Source organism: Vanacampus margaritifer, chromosome 11 (assembly GCF_051991255.1).
Source record: "Vanacampus margaritifer isolate UIUO_Vmar chromosome 11, RoL_Vmar_1.0, whole genome shotgun sequence".
NCBI classification, from domain to species: Eukaryota; Metazoa; Chordata; class Actinopteri; order Syngnathiformes; family Syngnathidae; genus Vanacampus; species Vanacampus margaritifer.
The window spans coordinates 24456388-24477509 of NC_135442.1; the positions used below are offsets into that span (position 1 = coordinate 24456388).

The following is a 21122-nucleotide window of genomic DNA, read 5'->3' on the forward strand; positions in this document are numbered from 1 at the left end:
AGAATTCCCATAGCGTTCACCTAAACCGAACACTTCAAAATCCAGCCAGAGTCGTGGGGCCGCCAGGAGACCCGAAGAGGGACCAAAGAAAAGAAAGAAAAGCGAAGCCCAGCACCGACCAGACACCACCCACCGGGCCACTAACCAGAGTCCTTCACCAACCCCAGAGACATCTAAATTTCAACAAATCAGGGAGACCTCAAGGGCCCGAAGGAGAAACTGAGGAAAGGTAGAAAGGACAGACGAAGCAGAGTGAGATCCACAGACACCCGCCTCCACCGAATCAATGACCTGAGGGAGAAACAAATTGTGTCTGAGTTTCGATAGATGCTGGTGTGGTGGATCTGGCATGCATGAAAATCTCCACCAAAGAGGGGAGCCGTCGACCCCCGCCAGGACAGAGCAAGCGCAACACCTCAGGGCCCCCCAGGCCGCGGCAGCGCCAAAGGACGACCCCCGGGCCCCGCAGGGGCCACCGGCCGGAGAGCAAACCCAGGAGCAGGAGCGCCCCCCACCCCAACGCGGCCCGCCCCCCCAACCCAACGCAGCAGGACTGGGCACTGCAGGCCCACCAGGCACCCCACCGCCCCCTCCCACCCCCGCCATCTACCCCAACCCAGCCCCAAATCCCCCAACCCCCCCCCACCCCAGCACCCCCCACCCCGGCACCACCACCCCCCAACCAAGCCGCCCCCGCCCCCACCACCACCCACCGACAGCCCCCCAGCCCCCGACCCCGGGGACACACCGCACCCAGGCATCTGCGCCGAAGAGGGGCCGGGCAGCGGAGCGGAGAGGGCACCCGCACCCACCCCACCACGCGGAGGGACGGAACACTAGGGGCAGAAAGGGAGATGGAGGCACCGGAGGACGGGCGGCATCCCCGAACCCCAGGCCCAGCGGGGAGAGGCCCCGGTCGTCACCCCAACGATCTAAATGAAAAACTAACCCTGTTACTGAGTTCGCCAGCTCGCCGACTGGCGAACTCTACCCCTAAACCGTGAGTGTGACCCCACCCAGTGTATATACATAAGTGTGTGTGTGTGGTGCATTAAAATTGGGGGCAGGTGAACCGCAGCAGAGGAAAATGATATCCCCCTCTGCTCCGATCCACCCGCCCCCCAGGCATGTCAAGGAGCGTATGTGGTGCATTAAAAGAAATTAATGGGGGGGGGGCCTCGGGGGGGACAGGTGACCGCAGCACTGCTCCATGCTGCGGCCCGCCCCAACCGATGCCCCCCCCCCAGTTGTGTGGTACATTAAAATTGGAGGGGGGCTGCAGGGCGGAGACGGTGTCTCCACCCTACCCCACTCCCCCCCAAAGTGTGTTATGTGCCCTAAAATGTATTGTGCAAAACTAGTGCCGTGAGTTAAAAGGAGTGACCAGCTGGCCCCCCCCCCCAACCTGGGGGGGAGGCGCATCCGCCCACCAATCCCCCACCCACCCCACCGGGACCCCGGCGGGGCCCGCCCGAAGTGCCCAGAGGTCCACCGGAGCGGGGCGGGCACAACACCGATCCCGCCCACTCTCCCGGCCCCCGGAGCGCCGAGACCCGGGCCACGGATGGAACCCCCGGCCTAGGGGAGGGGGAGGAGGGCGGACAGGGGAGGGGGAGGGGACAGGGGAAGGAGACGACAGGAAGGGCTGGAGGCAGCGGCAGGGCCGCAGAGAGAGGGGGAGAGGAGGAGGAAGGGCGACGAGGGAGAAGGGACAGGGAGGCGGAGGACGGGCGGGGAGAGGCGAAGAGGGAGAGGAAGCAAGTGGGAGGAAGGGGGAGGGGAGAGGGAACCACGGGGCACCCCGGCGGCCCACAGGCCCCGACCCGCGTCGCCGGGCCCAGAGCGACGGACCGCACCGGGGCGGCGCCGCCCCGAACACCAGGGAGAGCCCCGCAACACAGCACCCCCACGAGACCCAGGGAACGACCAAGACGCAGCCACCACCCAAGAGCCAACAGAGGGGCAGACCCGCCCACGCCCAGCCAGGGGGGGACAGCACCTGTAGAGTTAGTCCCCTGGCATGCAGTGAATCCGAACATTAGCATTGGAGGTGAATCTGCTCGATCCTGTTGGCAGCAACTGGGTTCCTGACTATAAAAATACAACCATTAGTTACAAACTGTCAAATGCAGAGACATCAATGTAAGTTATCACGATGTGGTGGCTCTCGCTAACAGGCAGAATTAAATAACCAAAATTAGGTTAAAATATTCTATATACGTAGACCATATTTCTATGAATTTTGATATTTGTTTTTTATTTGAGGCCGATATTTTTTCCATTAAAATGTGATTTATGAGGAGGTTAGACCATTGGTCGATATTCAGAGTTTGTTTATTTTTCCAGTTAACAAGAATTGTTTTTTTTGCGATAGTAAGGGCTACAAGTGTAGATTGAAATTGTTTGTGTGGTAAGTCAGTTGTTGTTAGGTCACCTAGCAAACACAAGTTTGGAGATAAAGGTATCCTATAGTCCAAGATAGCGGAAAGTTTTTCTAAGACTTTAGTCCAGAAATACATAACCGGAGTGCATAACCATAAAGCATGAAAATAAGTGTCTGTAGTGTTTTGTAGACACTGGAGACAAATGTCGGAGTCGGAGAGTCCCATTTTCTTCATCATATATTGAGTAATGTATGTTCTATGGATAATTTTATATTGGATAAGTTGTAAATTTGTGTGTTTTGTCATTTTAAATGCATTTTCACAAACTTGAATCCAAAAGTCAGATTCCGGAGCTATAGACAAGTCTGTCTCCCATTTCAAGATGGGTAAAGACATTTTATCCGTATATGAAAGTAACTTATATATTTTTGAAAGTTTTTTTGTTGTTGTCGGAGAAAGCTTGGTAATATCTTCAGCTAAACCAGGCGGTTGGAGTGTACCCTGAAGTGTTGGAATTTGTTTCTTTATCATATTTTTAACTTGCAGATAATGTAAAAAATTTCCGTTTGTTATTTTGTATTTTTGGAGCAAGGATGTATATGATATAAACATATTATCTGAGAAGAAATGGTGGAGCTGTGTAATTCCTTTCTGCTCCCACACACCTAAATAAAACGATTGGTTGTTAATTCGAAAGTCAGGTTTATGCCATAGGGGAGAAAGCCCTAGTTATAAAAAATGTGATTAATTTCTTCTGGTGAATGTGTACATTCCCCAGTTGTCCCTTTAATAGCCATTATAAGAGATTTTTCCCGATTGCGTTGAAGTTGGTTTGCAAGAAATTTACCTGATTTGTTATTATATTCAAAGTTGTTGTATCTCAATTGTTGTATTATAAATTCTGTCTTTTTAGTTAGCATATCGTCTAACTGTATTTTTGTATTTTGTAAGTCAGTCCATATTTGGTTATTTGGGTTTATTACGTACTCATCCGTCAGTTGTTTAATTTTATCTTCCAAGTAATTTTCTAATTTTTGATCCTGTTTCTTTTTATAAGATGAATATGATATAATTTTACCTCTAATTACTGCTTTCCCAGCTTCCCAGAGAAGAGATGGCGATAGGCCTGGAGAGTCATTTATTTCCAAAAAGTCTGCCCACTCTTTCCTTATAATTTTATCAAACTCTGCATCGTTTAGCAGAGAGATGTTAAAATGCCATTTTGGTGGTGGTTTAAAGGTATAATCAACTTGTAGGGAAAGGGAGACTGGTGCATGCTCGCTAATAATAATAGGATGTATTTTTGTAACAGTTTTATCAGCAATAGAGTTATTTGTAAGAAAATAATCAATTCTTGAAAAAGACCGGTGCACAGCGGAAAAGAAAGTAAATTCCTTCTTATTTGGGTTTTTAAGTCTCCAGCTGTCGACGAGACCAAAATCATCCATATATTCCCCTATTACTTTAGTAGATTGTAATCGCCTTATACATGTTGTGTTATTAGAACGGTCTATTAATGGATTTAAGACTGTGTTAAAGTCTCCTCCAATAATAATAGTAGAGTTCGCTGCTAAATCAAACAGCTGAGAGAAAAATTCATGGAAAAAAGCCGGATCATCATTATTAGGGGCATATAAATTGCCAAATGTACATATTTTATTAAATATAGTTACCTGAATAATAATGTATCGGCCCTCTGGGTCTGTTATTGTATTATTTAAAGTAAAGAGTAAATTCTTATGTATGAGTATACAGACTCCTCTTTGTCTACTGTTATAAGGGGCAGAGTATGCTTGGCTAAAATTCTTATCAATAAGTAATTTTTCTTCAGATTTTTGTAGGTGGGTTTCTTGCAGGAGGCAAATATCTGCTTTTAATTTTAACTCTTTGACTGCCAAAAACGTTAAATAACGTTTAGTAAAATCCTATGGAGGAGTGCCAAAGACGTTAAAAGACGTTTGTTTCAAAACAGAGGTGAAACTAACCATTTTCTATTGTTAATTACTGAAAAACGGAATAAGGTAGAAACAAACTTTTTTTTCTGATGAACGATGAGAGTCCAATCTTTCATTTGGTAGTATGTGTGTTTCCATAGTCCAAACACATAATTTTCTGTGGACCTTGAAAGATCAGTCAAAATGCTTAAATCGACTGGCACCCACGGCATCCCTTTTCTGAAAACGTCTGGCAGTCAAAGAGTTAAGAGATGGTCTAAAGTGTTTATTCTTTTTGCCTGTGAGCGAGCGCCACAAACATTCCAGGAAACCAGAACTAATTTATGCATACAAACAATATAGACTCAGTCCTGTGTATATATCTGCATAGGCCATTTGTCAATATTGGCATGTTATAGGATAGAATCAAAGTAGTTAGGGGATTTATATAATTTGTGTAAAATATGAGGAAATGTGTAAGTAAATATAGCAGTGAAAAAACGGGTAGGGAGGTGAAAGTGAAGGAAGTTAGTGGGGAATTAAACAGCATTAAAGTACTCCAGAAACTGGTAACCCAAGCGAGATTTTTTGTTTAAATATACTTTAGATATAGTTATGTATTATTATTATATTTATAATATAGCCTAAACATAATGAGTATTCATATTTTAGGTTTTATAACCACATATACAGTATATGTATACATTTAATAATCAAACAAAGTTTAGTTCCATCAATGCCAATTAGAACAGCCAGGGAGTGGAGTTGGGGTTCCGGAATAGTTGGCCATCGATGTATAGATTATCAACGACCATCATAGTCCGTTTACCCTCCTGCCTATTTTGTTTCATCATAGGAAACAGTACCTTTCGCCGCTTATTAATCTCTCTAGGGAATTGGTCATTCATTCCAAATGAGGTCCCTTTAAGCTCCCGTCCTTTACTTTTAACAAATACTTTCTGTTTAAAATGCTCAAATTTGGCGATAATAGGACGGGGTCTGTTGCCCCTAGGGGCTCCAAGCCGATGTACCCGGTGAAAAGCGATGTTATTTACCGTCTCCTGAGGAATTTTTAACGACGTCGTCATAATTTTTTTTATCTCAACCTCTGGATTGTCAGAGGTATTCTCGGATATACCTAAAAATATTAAATTATCCTGCATGCTACGGGATTGAACATCCAGAATAGTTTCTTTTAGCATTTTATTTTCCTTTTTTTTTTAACGGTTTCTAACTCGGCTGAAACAGTCACGAGTGTAGAGTATACGAATTCGGATTAGTTTAGTATAATAGATCTTAGCAGCAGGGCGCCGCCATGTTGGGGATTCCCGGACTCGCTGACTTGTTCACACGCTGATCCGCGTTGGCTAACGCCAATAGCATGGGAGTACGTTCGCCCGTGTTTGACGCTGGCTGCTGATAGGTCGTTCGCGAAGATTGTCGACATGAGCGTGGCTGAGCTTAAATGAACTGAGAAAAGAACAAAGCTCCTATCGACAGAACACCTGTTCTGGAGCTCATATCGACAGAACATCGGCTAGAAACGATGAAAAATTGCGCAAGGCATAACAGTTAACAGTGTTGTGAATTGATGTTTTTATTTTTTTTACGTTGATGCATATTTAAAGCAGTTTACATCAAAATTTAATTGATTTTCGATACATCATTACATCCCTATGGTCTATGTATAAAATAACAAGGTATTCATGGCTTAAAGTTGTGTCCTTAAAATCTAAACGGCCATATTTGACATTTTGATTCATTATGTAATCATTTAATGGGCAAAAGTGTTCATAAAATAAATGAAAACATTTTATTTATCTTTTTTCATTTTATTTAATAATGATAAAAGATCCCATAGTAAAATGTAAGGCATATTTTCTTCCTTTAAACATCAGGGTTCGTACAGGTGTTTGAAACCTTGAAAATGTTTGGATTTCAATGTTGTTTTCAAGGTTTGAAAAATGCTTGAATTTTGGGTGAAGCGCTTGTAAATGCTTGTAAATGTTCATCATATTTCTCGACAGTCTGACTCAATATAGGATAATAATAAAATGGGGGGAAAATAAATGTTTCCTTAAAAATTAAAGCTACACCCTTTATCTGTTGGATTTGCAGGTACCTTTACGTTAGATTGTTGTCATGCATCACGTGACATTGTTGCTCCCAAAGGACAGGCATCAATATCTGCTATCAAAACAATGGGCTCCTTCCTTAATCTAGTTATGACTCCAATTAATGAGCTGGTAAGATCAGGTCCTGGCAGCAGCTGGGTGTTCAATGACATTCCTTGGAATGATGCAGCACAATTAAACACCACTCTGAGTTTCTTCTTTTGCGGATGGTACACACCATGGTGTGGGATGTACCAATTTTTGCCAGGGCTACATGCCACCTCATCTGCAGGCACATTTTCAGTCTGCATGGAACGCAGCATTTCTCTGGAACCTTCTCTTGAGATTCAAGGAGTGTTGTCAGCCATGTGCACATTTATTTTCTTCAAAGGCAAACCAATTGTGTAATGACCATTCACCAGCGCAACAGTGCTTTTCATCACTTCCATAAACTGGCAATTTTCTTTGAAAGGACCCAATTGCTCTCACTGTTCACATTCAGGGAAGTCTAGTTGAAACTGTTGCTTCCAGAGTTCATTTAATTTTACCACACATATGTGATTAACAGTGATGTGTGATTGCTCCAAGTCTGTTTCACAAGACATTGGTCCATTAACAGTTCATCCCAACAATATCTGAACAGCATACGGCCCACCATCTTCACTCGGAATTACCTACAATGGTTGCAGTGCTCCAGGTGCGTTCAAGCCGATTAAAAGCTCTATTTTGGCAACAATTTCTGGTAGGTGTACTCCTCGTAAATATGGCCATCTGATTAGATCCTGTTCTAGAGGTATGTTATTCCTGCACACAGGCATTTTCTTCTGTGTAAAGATATGTAGCAAGTCTAGAGGTCACTTTCCAGGCCAGCTACCTCCAGATTTGATACAATGCAACTTCCCACAAGCTTCTCCTGGCCCATAGTGCGCAAGATTATTTTTGTCCTTTTTTAAGCTTGACCTTGACTGGCACAATAGAGAACTTGCAGTCATAATCACCGGCCCCAGTGAGACCACTACTTTGCACCGCCACCAAAAAGCCCACTGGTATATTTGTATTTTCGCAGGGGCCACCGGCCAGAGAGCAAACCCAGGAGCAGGAGCGCTCCCCACCCCAACACGGCCCGCGCCCCCAACCCAACGCAGCAGGACGGGGCACTGCAGGCCCGCCAGACACCCAACCGGTCCACAGCCCCCGCTCCCCCCACAACCAACGAGGCGATAGGGCTTGCCTCCCGGATACTGGGGCACAACACCAACCCAACCATCCGCCCGGTCCCCCGGAGCCCCGAGACCCGGGCCACGGATGGAGCCCCGACCCAGGGGAGGGGGAAGAAGGCGGACAGGGGAGGGGGAAGGGACGGGGGGAGGACGAGGGAAAAGGGACAGGGAGGCGGAGGACGGGCAGGGAGAGGCAGCAAGGGGGAGGCAGGGGGGGGGAGGGAACCACGGGGCGGCCCACAGGCCCGAACCGCGTCGCCGGGCCCGGAGCGACGGACCGAGAGCCCCGCAACGCAGTACCCCCCCAAGAGACCCAGGGAACGGCCAAGACACAGCCGCCACCCAGCAGCCAACAGATGGGCAGAGCCGCCCACGCCCAGCCAGGGGGGGACAGCACCTATAGAATTAATCTACTGGCATGCAGTGAATCCAAATATTAACCCTTAGTGCCCATTGGAGGTGAATCTTGAGGTGTTGGTGATTAAGGTGTCGTTTGATGGAGTCTGCTCGATCCTGTTGGCAGAAACTGGGTTCCTGACGATAAAAAACACAACCATTAGTTACAAATTGCCAAATACAGAAACATCAATGTAAGTTATCGCGATGTGGTGGCTCTCGCTAACAGGCAGAATTAAGTAACCAGATTTAGGTTAAAAATCTATATACGTAGACCATGTTTCTATAAATTTTGATATTTGGCTTTTATTTGAGGCAGATATTTTTTCCATTAAAATGGGATTTATGAGGTTAGACCATTGGCCGATATTCAGTTTGTTTATTTTTCCAGTTAACAAGAATTGTTTTTTTTGCGATAGTAAGGGCTACAAGTGTAGATTGAAATTGTTTATGTGGTAAGTCAGTTGTTGTTAGGTCGCCAAGCAAACACAAGTTTGGAGATAAAGGTATCCTATAGTCCAAGATAGCGGAAAGTTTTTCCAAGACTTTAGTCCAGAAATACATAACCGGAGTGCATAACCATAAAGCATGAACATAAGTGTCTCTAGTGTTTTGTAAACACTAGAGACAAATGTTGGAATCTGAGAGTCCCATTTTCTTCATCATATATTGACTAATGTATGTTCTATGAATAATTTTATATTGGATAAGTTGTAAATTTGTGTGTTTTGTCATTTTAAATACGTTTTCACAAACTTGAATCCAAAAGTCAGATTCCGGAGCTATAGACAAGTCTGTCTCCCATTTCGAGATGGGTAAAGACATATTATCAGTATATGAAAGTAACATATATTTTTGAGAGTTTTTTTGTTGTTGTCGGAGAAAGCTTGGTAATATCTTTAGCTAAAACAGGCGGTTGGAGCGTACCCCGAAGTGTTGGAATTTGTTTCTTTATCATACTTTTAACTTGCAGATAATGTAAAAAAATTCCGTTTTTTATTTTGTATTTTTGGAGCAAAGATGTAAATGATATAAACATATTATCTGAAAAGAGATGGTGGAGATGTGTAATTCCTTTCTGCTCCCACACACCTAAATAAAACGATTGTTAAGTTGAAAGTCGGGGTTATGCCATAGGGAGGAAAGCCCACAGGGCTCCAATTGGGCTTTTGAAAATTCTAGTGCCTTCCACCAGGCAGTCAGGGTGACGGAAATTATTGGGTTTTTAAAACAATTATGTCGCTTAATCAATGTTGTAATAAAGAGTAAATCTAGAAGTCTGAGGTTATTACAATCCTTCTCTTCTAGTTCCAGCCAACAGTTAGTATCTCTGTTGGGTTGTGCCCATAGAATGATATATTTTAGCTGGTTAGCTATATAGTAGTGCATAAAATTTGGTGCCTCGGAAATGAGTAGTGTGGGTCCTGGCCATGAATTTTCTGTAATAAGTAGAAGTGTTGATTTTGTCCAGTTAATAGAATAATCTGATAACTGAGAATTTAGTTATTAAGTAAAATACTTCCCCTAACGAAATAGCAGGCTTTTCTGAATAAAGTAAAATATCATCGGCATATAGATTAATTTTATGTTCTGTTACTCCAGAGTGAATTCTTTGAATCCTTCTTTCCTGGCGTATGGCTAATGCAAGTGGCTCAATAAATATTGCAAATAATAAAGGGGACAGTGGGCATCCCTGTCTTGTGCCTCTCTGTAGAGTATAATCCCATTAGTAGTAACTGTATCTTTAGGACAGGGGTGGCCAAGTTCGGTCCTCGAGAGCCACTATCCAGCCTGTTTTCCATGTTTCTCTCCACTAACACACCTGATTCATGATCAGGATCGTTGTCAGGCTTCTGCAAAGCTTGCTGATGAGCTGGTCATTAGAATCAGCTGTGCTGAAGGAGGAAGACATGGAAACAAGGCTGGATAGTGGCTCTCGAGGACCGAACTTGGCCACCCCTGCTTTAGGAGAATCATATAATACTGACACCCAGTGAATAAATGACTTCCCAAAGCCAAATTTATTTAAAACAGCAAATAGGAAGGACCAGGTAACTTTGTCGAAAGCTTTTTCTCATATTTTCCTCATATTATTAGTAGAGTGACGATCTTTAATAAAGCCTGTTTGGTCGCTATGAATGATTGTCGAGATTACTGCTTCTAGTCTAGATGTGAAAGCCTTAGTGATAATTTTAATATCAGTGTTAATTAGTGAAATCGGAGGGTAACTTGATGGAAGGGTGGGGTCTTTTTCTGGCTTTAATAAAAGTTTAATTGCTGCTGTATTCATGTGTGGGCGTATGTAACCATTAGTTTTAATTTCTGTTACTACTCTTAAGAATAGTGGAGCAAGCATTAACCAGAAGTCCTTAAAAAATATAGCCGGATAACTATCCGGGCCGGGTGCTTTGCCATTAGGCATACTATCTAGAGCACTGTACAACTCGTTTATAGTAAGTGGCGCATCTAACATATCTTTATATTCAGTAGTTAACTGAGGTATATTTAAGCTACTGAAGAATGCCTCAATATGCTCAGGGTTAGACTTGTTAGTTTCTGAGTATAGGTTGCGATAATAGTTATAAAAAATGTGATTAATTTCTTCTGGTGATTGTGTGCATTCACCATTTGTCCCTTTAATAGCCGTTATAAGAGATTTTTCCCGGTTGCGTTGAAGTTGGTTGTGGTGGTGCAGGCATTTGTTGACAGCTTTGAACAAGTGCTTCCTCTTGTGTACTGTGCAATGAAGTGCAGACAGTCTCCAGCATAATCTGTCCTTTCTTCTACATTGTGTTCAAAGGCTCTTATAAAGGCGTGATAATGCAGAGGATCTCCATCAAACACCTGGATCACTCTTTTGAGCAAATGAGAGATGCTGTGTTTTTGTGCCTGCAGAACAGAGATTTCATTTTGCCTTGCCATGATGAATACCAAGTTGTTACCATTGCCAGTGACTGGCACCCAAGCATGTGGGTTGACTGCATGCCGGGGAGTTGAGACATTGACAGTAGGAGTCATTGGGTATTGAGGAAAGCTCTGATGGTCTACTTGAGTTGCAACATCATCAGTGGTTTTCTTTTGTATTAGTTTTTGTTAGATGAGACTTTGAAGTGATTCGACTGTCATAATGATCTTGGCCACCAGGGACAAATGAATCAACTTTAGGATTAAGAGCAGTGTGAACCCCTCTTGCTTCATAGGATTCTATTTGCTGCCTTTCAAACTACTTCCTGAAGTTCTTAGGACATGTATCCTAGCTTGAGCAGCTGCGATTTCCACTTCAAGATCAAATCTCTTTCATTTTCTATATTTCCTCTTATTGTTGGTCCAACTCTTGTTTTTGTTTGAGTAGTTTTTGACGAGTGAGAAGAGCAGCTATTTCAGCCTCTGCTACACACAAAAAGGCAATATAAGAGTTTGAAGTTGTTGACGTTCCAGATTTCTATCCATGTTTTTGGCTTCCAACATTTGAAATGCTGTCATTTGGTTAAATATCGTCTTGCATCACAGGGTCCGTTTGTTGAGTGATAGATTACCTGTTTTTGTAATCTTTTGCCTGTTCAAATAAATCAGAGTTGAGATCTCATGAAGAGGGTCCTTGCAAGGTTTTTTAATCAGAAAGTTTTTGATGACACAAAGGAATTTCACCAAGCCATGTTTCTGTCCAAATGTGTGTCGTCTCTCTCAGACACGGGACTTTTATTAGAAAAAACAATGATTCCCAGGAAAACGCCTCTCCCCTCCCTTCAAGTCCAAAAATCAGATTACTTTCTCCCAGTATGCTAGCTCGTCCTTGAACTTTCAAAAACCGGATTTCTAATGAACAGAAACTAGACTTCTTAGATAAATAAAAGAAACTTATTAACTCTTTCACTGCCACTGACGTTTAAAGATGTCAAGTAAAAACCTACGGAGCACTGCCAATGACGTCAAAAGACGTCATCCAATGATTTTTTTTTTTTTTTTGAAACGGGTAGAGGAAACCCTTCCGCATGTCTGGTGAAAGTTTCCAGCCTGTCTGTTGTGCCTAATGACTATTTTTGGCCCCTAGAGGGCAGCGATGACTCTCTTTTGACAAGATCGGGTGGGCGTCAGTAGAGGCGGAGCTAGAGCGTCGAGCAGGAGATGAGAATGGAAGACAAAGGAAAAATGGCGGCCGGTCGCGAGGAGCTCACGCCCGAGACGTTTTTTTCAAAGACCAAAAGCATCGCTGAAAAAGCACATTGTTGCCGACGATGATCATCATCGATGATGAAGATGAGGGTGGTGACTCCGTGGTTGAGAAGCATTGACGCGGCAGTAGAAGACGTTAGATGGAGCTAGATGGAGGAGGGAACGGGCAATGGCGAGCGTTTGCAAGCAGCTCTACACTTACAAGACGAAAGGCATCGACCAACGCTAAAATAGTACATTGATGACGACGATGATCATCCTCGATGATGATGAAGGTGAATCCGAGCTTGACGGCGAAATTGGGACCGCTGACGCGGCGGCTATGATGGTGTCGTAACGCGGAACACAACCGAGCACGCACAGGCGGACGTTCGATCGGACGACGGAGAGTGCCCCGAGTCCAATGCATATTCATCGGAGGAAGTGTGTACAGTCTGCTACTTGCTTTTTATTCCCCGGAAAAAAAGGCCGTCAAGAAAGTGTAACGTTTGCACGCAAAACGGACCAATGTGAAAGTGAAAGTAAACTGTTGTGCGAGTCCTGGCATCTCCTTGCACGCAGGAGAGCGTTACAAAAGGAAAAACTGTATTTAAAACATCCACATAATTGTAAGTAGTGCCACAGTTGCACACATTTGTAAATAGTTTGCGAAATTGTTTTGTCAAATTGTTACACTGTTGAATAAAAATAAACGTATTTTGCAATCAAAAAACACTTTTTCATTGTTGGTGAAAGCGTTTTACAGAAGTAAAGCACTATTTAGGTGTTTGTGGCATCATTCATGGACAAAAAGAAGTGTACAATTCACTAGAGTGCATGAAATAACATCGTTTCACAAAAAGCTCTTTTTCTCCATTTTTTGTTTCAAAACAGAGAATTTCGGTGAAAGTAACCATTTTCTATTGTTGATTACTGAAGAACGGAATAAAGTAGAAACAAACTTGTTTTTCTGATGAAAGATGAGAGTCCAATCTTTCATTTGGTAGTATGTGTGTTTCCATAGTCCAAACACAACATTTTCTGTGGACCTTGAAAGATCAGTCAAAATGCTTAAATCGGCTGGCACTGGGGACAACCCGTTTCTGAAAACGTGTGGCAGTGAAAGACTTAATTCAGTAGACAATGTGCATCATTAGCTAACACGTTTTTAGCCGACTCATAGCGCACAATCATATGTTGCTGGTTGAAATGAGGTCTATAGAGATGTGGGCTGATGGTGAAATGCTAGCTCACACATGACATTTTCATGTTACTCTGAGCTTTAAGGCATTCAACTTTAGCCATTCCTCTGTACAAACAACCCTTTTGATTATGACAATACAGTATAAGCAAATACATGTGCAAACAATTGGCAATGGATTTTCTCAAAGAAGATTCATAAACGTCAGGTCAGCCCGCTTACTGTCTTTCAAATAATCACACAACTTGACGCACACATCCTCAGCTTGCTATCTGACAGACCAGACCTCGAACTGTGACCAATCGGTGTTTGTGAAGCGTGGACAGTGGGATTATCACGAAGACACAAGCTTTATCTCCCGTGGTTTCCATACCGTTGTTTCAGCCTCTCATTAGAATAACAATAAACACAATACAGATGCCACCGTAAGCTGACATCCAACCAATATGCTATAGCTGCAGGCGTGAGGTCAGGAGATACAAGTGCATGAGCGTTTGTACACATGCGCTGGAGGATTTGTCTGTGGTAAAGAATGGACAAGATGTTAATCAAAGCTGTCTTTGTGGACTCAAGTCTTTTATAACTGTGTGTGCGTGTGGGTCTAAGACACAGCTCCGATGATGGCGGCGCGTGGCGTCACTATCATGTGGCGTATAATCGATTTGCTAGGGGTTACACACTGCCAAGCCTGAAGCGTGTGTGTGAGCGTTTGTTTGTGTGCGCGTGTGAGTGAAAGTGTGTGTCGTCAGACCTTCTAAGCTGAATATTGATGTATTGATCAGACGCTTGTGTTGCTTAAAGCCATTTGCTCCTCGGGGAGTCCATCTAACACACACACGCGCACACACATACAGCGTGGCTATTGAACACTGTCATCTTTTCCGCGAGAACAATTGCTGAGAATCGGCGCTGTTTCTTGTCAAAGTGTGTCATTGTCTTATCCGACACAGGCAGAGTGCCGCTACTAAGCACACCTGCCACGCGTCCATTCATTCGAATGCTAATGTGAGCTCAAGAAGATAATACTATTATGGAACATAATAGCCTTATGGTGCACCTATTGGCCTTGAACATGCCCTGCTATACGGCCACAATCATGGCATATGCCAGATGTTTGTCGTAATGTGAGTACTAGTAACAGATGACATCTCAACATGTTGCCAAGTAATCACTCATCAGCCAAAATATTAGGTACAACTGTCCGTTAATAAGATCAAATGCTGAAGCAGATTAAAAAAAACAAACAAAAAAAAAACAGCTTTTACAAATACATTGATGTTGTTCCTTCATTACAGCCAAAATAATTAAGATAAAGACATGATTGGTTTCACAGTAAGGAAGGAGGAAAGGAGGAAGAAATTCAAATATATAGAGAATGGAAATCCCCCATCACTGTGAGGTTGATTTTATCGAAATACACTGATCTGTCTTGCATATGCACCCATATTTGTCCAAACAACGCAAATAAACATAAACAAGAATAATAATAAATCACTATCTGTATTATGGTGGCTGACTGGTTAGCACGTCCGCCTCCCAGTGCAGAGGACGTGAGATCAAGGACGTGAGATCGAGTCCAGGCTTCGGCCTTCCTGGGTGGAGTTTGCATGTTCTCCCCGTGCTTGCGTGGGTTTTCTCCGGGTGTTCCGGTTTCCTCCCACATTCCAAAGACATGCATGTCAGGTTGATTGGACACTCCAAATTGTCCATCGGTGTGATTGTGAGTACGGTTGTTCGTCTCTGTGTGCCCTGTAATTGGCTGGCAACCAGTTCAGGTTGTACCCCGCTGAAGCCAGCTGGGATAGGCTCCAGCAACCCCTGCGACCCTTGTGAGGACAAGCGGTTAAGAAAATGGATGGATGGATATCTATATTATATAATAATAAATCAGTATCTCACTAAGTGACAAATGTTTACAAACGTAGCGATTGTTGGATTTGCTAACTTTTCTTATCCTTGCCAGCAAGCTGAACTCTCACTGTATTTGTTCCCAAATACTACAAGAAATACATTTCGTACCACTCCTGCTGATATGTTTGCAACTGACCTTTTTTAGGTCGGACCAATCAGGCGTTGTTTAGGAAGGGACAAAACCAAGAAGTGCCGATGGTGGGGGGGAAACAAACTAACCTAACAGACGAATGGGCGCTGCAATTAATTCTGTTCTCGCAGAATTACTCACCGTTTCCTTGTTGAATATAGAAAAGAGAGAGGCGCTTCGTGCATTTTTATCTGGCAAAGATGTTCATGCTTTTTTTTTTTCGTAAGACGAGACTGAAGATGACATTTTCATCCGTTGTCGTGATTGGTCAAACCAAACGTGCACAAGATGCCGCATTATCCAATGAGCTCGAAGTATTGTATAGCAAGTCCCTCCTTTCCTGAACGGATCTGCTGAGTGAAGTTTCAGATTGATAATATGAAGAACTACCTTGAATGAATCACAATTATCAATCTGGCTTGTGAGGTTAAAAATCAGGTGGTTTTAGCAACATTTAGCCAACTTTAATGATGCTTACTGCTTAGAGACAACACAAATGTTTGGGAAAGCGTTTGCGAAAGAAACTCCAAATTAGCTACTCAAAGATTTGCCACTGTTTGGGAACCTTTGGAACCATTTGCCGACTAATGCAGTGGCAGGCTGATATATGGACTAAGGTGTGGGAACTTTATTCAGCATCCAGTTTTCTGCTGTCCACCGTCAAAGATGGATATGTGTAACGCATATGTGTAACTCATAATAAGATGGAGCACAAAAACTGCATGCTATAGACTATGTTACTGAACCGATTGAATGCAAATGTTAGTCAGTGTGTCAGGTCTGTGACCAAAAGATCAAAGTTACATACAAGATAATAGTGTAATTTTGTTTACACCGCACCTTTTAAACTAATCCTAACAGGTGTTGTAAAACATAGTTTTTTTGTGTTTAAATTTAGCATTAAAAAAATCTTTTACGAACCGTGATGAAACCCAAAACTTGCAATGTTTGCAAGCATTCACTTCTCAGTGAGATGCTGATGCGGGCTATTGTCACACAAGATCATCTTTCTGAGATAAGAGAAAACGAATGGTAATCATAAAGGCTCATGTGTAAAAGATATACACGAACGAGCACAGTTGCCAATTTTCCTACAGACTTACATCTGTTATTAACGCACCCGCATACTATATACACACCCTGGGTAAAGCAGCTCTTAAAATGTGGCCATTCTCTGTCAAATCTTCAAATCCATTGTACGTATTCTGCCATTGACTAAAGCACTTTTCCATTGTCCATTGTTTTCTATTGTTGATTACTGAAGAACGGAATAAGGTAGAAACAAACTTGTTTTTCTGATGAAAGATGAGAGTCCAATCTTTCATTTGGTAGTCTGTGTGTTTCCATAGTCCAAACACAACATTTTCTGTGGACCTTGAAAGATCACTCAAAATGCTTAAATCGGCTGGCAGTGGGGACAACCCGTTTCTGAAAACGTCTGGCAGTGAAAGAGTTAACTTTCTAATTTCTGGGAAAAGAGAACAGATAACAAAGAGGACAAAAGCATTACTCATCAAGCTATATTAAGTTAACAGTTATATCTACAGCTACACAACTATAACTAAATTCAAAACAGGTAAAATATAAAATGAAATAGTAAAATGTTAACAATCCATCAATTGGGCTCGAAAGAGTCCAAAATAAACATTTTAAAGAAAAAGTCCAGCGGGATCTTCATCGTCGCAAACGGCTGGCGCAACATTAAAATAAGAATCAGAAGCAAGCAACAATGAAAACATTCCTTTGCAGGAGAGGAGGTAGTTTAGCAGTCATATGTCATTAAAAAAATGTGATTCATTAAAAGATTTTTCAGTGAAATAAGCATATCACATATGAGGCATAACACGATGTGTTGTGGTTATGTTCAAGAAAAAGTGTCGCAATGCAGCAGCAGATGTGTTCCTGCTTTGAAACCATGTCGTGATGAAGTTCAGGGCGTTTGTGAGTTTTGTTTTTGTTGAAAGGGGCGTTGTCAGCTTCTTTCAGAACCCTGGTCAATTGCCAGAGATCCAAGGATAGGTCACCGGGATTATCTTCCGAAAATGTGACTCATTTGTGGAATGATGAATGGGGAAAAGGGCATGTGACTCAATCTCCATTGAATGACTTCCTCCGCGGGGAGCTAGTCAGCCGGACACTAGAAGCAGGCATGGTTTTCCAGTTGAATCGTCAGGTGGTTCCTGCTGGTGGGAGCGCTTGAGCAGGAGGCGGACCCGGCGGGTCTGATAGACAAGATGTGGAACGATGTGTCCCCAGAGAACTGCACCAGATTGACCTCTCCATCACCCCATCTGGGTGCAGAACTTTTTTATTTAGTCACTTATAAACATACATATTCACAATTCTTTCTTTTTGAAAGAGCATCTGGTATTTTTTGTTAGTTGGGAGTTATTAAATGTTAAGTTCTGTAGGTCCTGGGGAAAAATTCTGTTTGTTGTGACATTCAATCAGAATCCAGCCTTTGGCTGAGTTTAATGACATAAGCACATTCATTAATGCAACAATGAAAATCTTATAGCCAATTCAAATTTGATGAGGCCTATTTTGTCTACAGCTTTTAAAGTTTTGTTTTTGAAATGGGTTCCATTGTCTAATCAAATTTTCCTAGGAAACCCATATGATAGTATATAATGATTTAAACAAATGTTTTACCATGATATTTACTGTTATAGATATGGCATGAATGTGCTTACAGCCATAAATAAAATAAATCTAACTATCACCAGCAAGTAAAAACCATACAAATAACATCTGACCCCAGAGCTGTCACGTCCGTGAGCACCCTGGGGAGAGATCCTTCAATTGTTTCTGAAATGGAACATATTTACCTTATTTTCGCCATATGAGTCATCGTGTTGTGTCCTCCGGAACTTACTGTTTTTCTGTCACAGCTTGAGCGCCTCCTGTGGAGCTATCAACTGACACAGACGTCGTAAAAAACAAAACCTTCTAATCAGGCGATTATAATATAAAAGAGAGAGCTTTAACCAGTAAATATAATTTAAATAAGCATAAGCGGATACAATTTTAGACACTACAGTATGAGGACTTGGCACCGGCAGTGCAGGTGTCAAAATTTTTAGCATTAATAGCTCAAAGAACATACACCGTACGAAATTTACCAGTATTTTCTTTTCTACTAGAAAAATAGAAATATTGTAGGTAGACCCATCAATTTTACAAAGAACCCCCATTTTCAGCCAACCATCAATTATTACTAAGATATCAAGTCGCCCTTCATTTGTCATTAATATTGCGGCACCCAAACGGAGTGGGGTTTTAATTTAAAAGTTACTGGAGCAACTTTAGACAGGCCCACATCAGTCGGGTCAATAGACCACAGTGCAGCAGGCAAGGTTTTTAACATGTCATCAGCAAGCTTGCTGTCAGATGTCTCCCTTTGATGATGTCGGTCCAAAAGCTGATTGTTCTAAAACAGACATGGAAGCAAACCAATCAGATTTAATCCAATAGGCATCAAGAGTTTTAGAATATAATAAATCTGTGTGTATAGAGTGTTGCCAATCAGTTGCTTTTGTGCAGGCCAGGACAAATAGACCCAAATGTTTCGCCGTGTGCTGCGAACAGATCACCCACATGCAACTCCCAGGCATTGTCAGCAACTGTACGGAATGCTTTACTGTATATCTCATCACCTACACCTGTCATAAAATAGAGTGCAGTGTACACAGTCAGATACCGCATCATATGATCGGAGATTACGAACCCAAGGAGACCATTTTGTCCAAAAATCCTCAGCATCCCTCCAGCTGGAGGAATCTGTCAATCTTTGCCCAGTAGATGTCCGCAGAGGTGCATGTCATGGCGTGTTGAGGTACCACTGGCAACTGGGGAAGACGTTGGAGGCAGATGCACCAGCGCAGTAGTAAGTATGTCCATCTGGGAACTGAAGCGTGAGTCTGTTCGACCCGCACTGGATCAATTGGGCAGTTTTTACAGTTCGGTGCGTATTCAAACGCATGTGAAAAGTCTGTGTGAAGCATTGCTGTCAAATTCAGAATAGTTTGTTCTCCCTTGAATCCAACCAGCGAAATGCCATTCACGGTGAGTGTACAGTCAGGTGGCAATGTCATAATGGTAGAGTGACGAGCTCCAGCATCTACCATAAATGATAAGGAAGTTCTGCCTACCGTCATCTGAATTCAGCTTGCAGTCATTGCGGAAACTGTCCACCAGGTGGCGGCAGGAACTGCTGATTTGGCACAGGATATTGTTGTTGTTGTGATGTCATCGTGCGTGTTGAAGAGCCACGTGAGCTATGTCCCCTCTTTGTTGTCGTGTGCCTCTGCCCCTCACGACACGCGAGTGCTGTCGGCAAGTATTGGGCCAGTGTCCAGAACGGCCACAGTTGAAACAGTGATCTCGATCAATGAACGGCACTGACTGAAACATAATAAAATCTGCCCCAACATTTTTAGGTGATGACATCAGTAGAAAGCCGGAAGAACAAAATCCTCTTTTTTTTTTTTTTTTTTAAAGTTTGCAATTACATAATTGCTAATTGTAATTCAGTATTATTATGTTTGACAGTTTTTGATTCGATATCTTTTGCATACCTTCTCAAATGATGTCTATGATGAGATAGGACAGCTTGCTCTGAAAACTTACGAATATAGTACATAGTAAAATATAAAATGAAATAGTAAAATGTTAGCATGAGGCATGTCATCCTGTTTCATGCCATAAGGGTTGCGATCAATTTCCAAACTCATTGTTATTTGGTAGTTTCTAGATATTGTCACTTGTTGCATTTCTTGAAATTGATCACTTTATTTCAGTGAGCCAGCATTTCACATCCTCGAATCATTGGTTATATGTATTGATAATTGCAAACCACACTTGTTGCTTATCCTTCTCCTCTTCAGGTACAAGTTCCATCAGTGACCCATGTATTGAAATTGTCTCACCATGCAATAAGATCAAAACGTCCAGTTGTTTTTGCACTTGAAAAACAGTCATCATCCTCCATAAGCTCCTTTTAAGCAATGATGACACCTTTCATCTTATTAACTCTTGCTTGGGGTTCCATTTGAAGTATTTCCGTTTTACATAAGGCCTTTTCAGTGACAATGATTTTCCTCTTGACGCTTTCATTGTTCTCAGTTTCATTTGTGTTTGAAGCAAGCTTGGATTGATTCACATGTGAAAAAAAAGAGAGCAATGATGATGACATGTTGAATCGGTAAGATTACCGAATGAACAATACTCTCTAAAAGAAAAGGAAAAACGAAACATCACGGATGAATAAACTGAGTTCAACATACCATGAGTACTGATGCGCTTCATCACTTTCTTCAAATTTACTCACGGTTAATCATCCAAAGTGACTGAGTGGTCCATTGGTTGCACAAATTTAACAATGCATCAGAAGTGTTGGCTATGAAGCTTGTTTTTCTGTTGACAATTGTTGTGACTATCCAATCCAAATGTAGTCACTGAGATAGGAAGACAGGGCTCCGTCTGACACGCTGATTCCAAGATGGAAACTTGAGGCCTGTTTATATCACTCTTTAAATTGTATACTTTCTAATGTACAATTACTGAAGGTAAACTTGCAGAATGGGACAACATGATTGTAAAATCTAGTGGTCAATCTAGTGGCAAATATAGCAGTTGATCTAGCAGTCAACAGAAAATAACAGCACCCTGCCTCCTCTTT

At 42.5% G+C, this 21122-nt stretch overlaps 1 protein-coding gene across 2 annotated transcripts in view; it reads left to right on the forward strand.

Moving 5' to 3' along the window:
• LOC144060690 (interleukin-10 receptor subunit beta-like) overlaps nt 1–21122 on the forward strand; it is a 63640-nt gene that overhangs the window by 15044 nt on the left and 27474 nt on the right. The window lies entirely within an intron of this gene.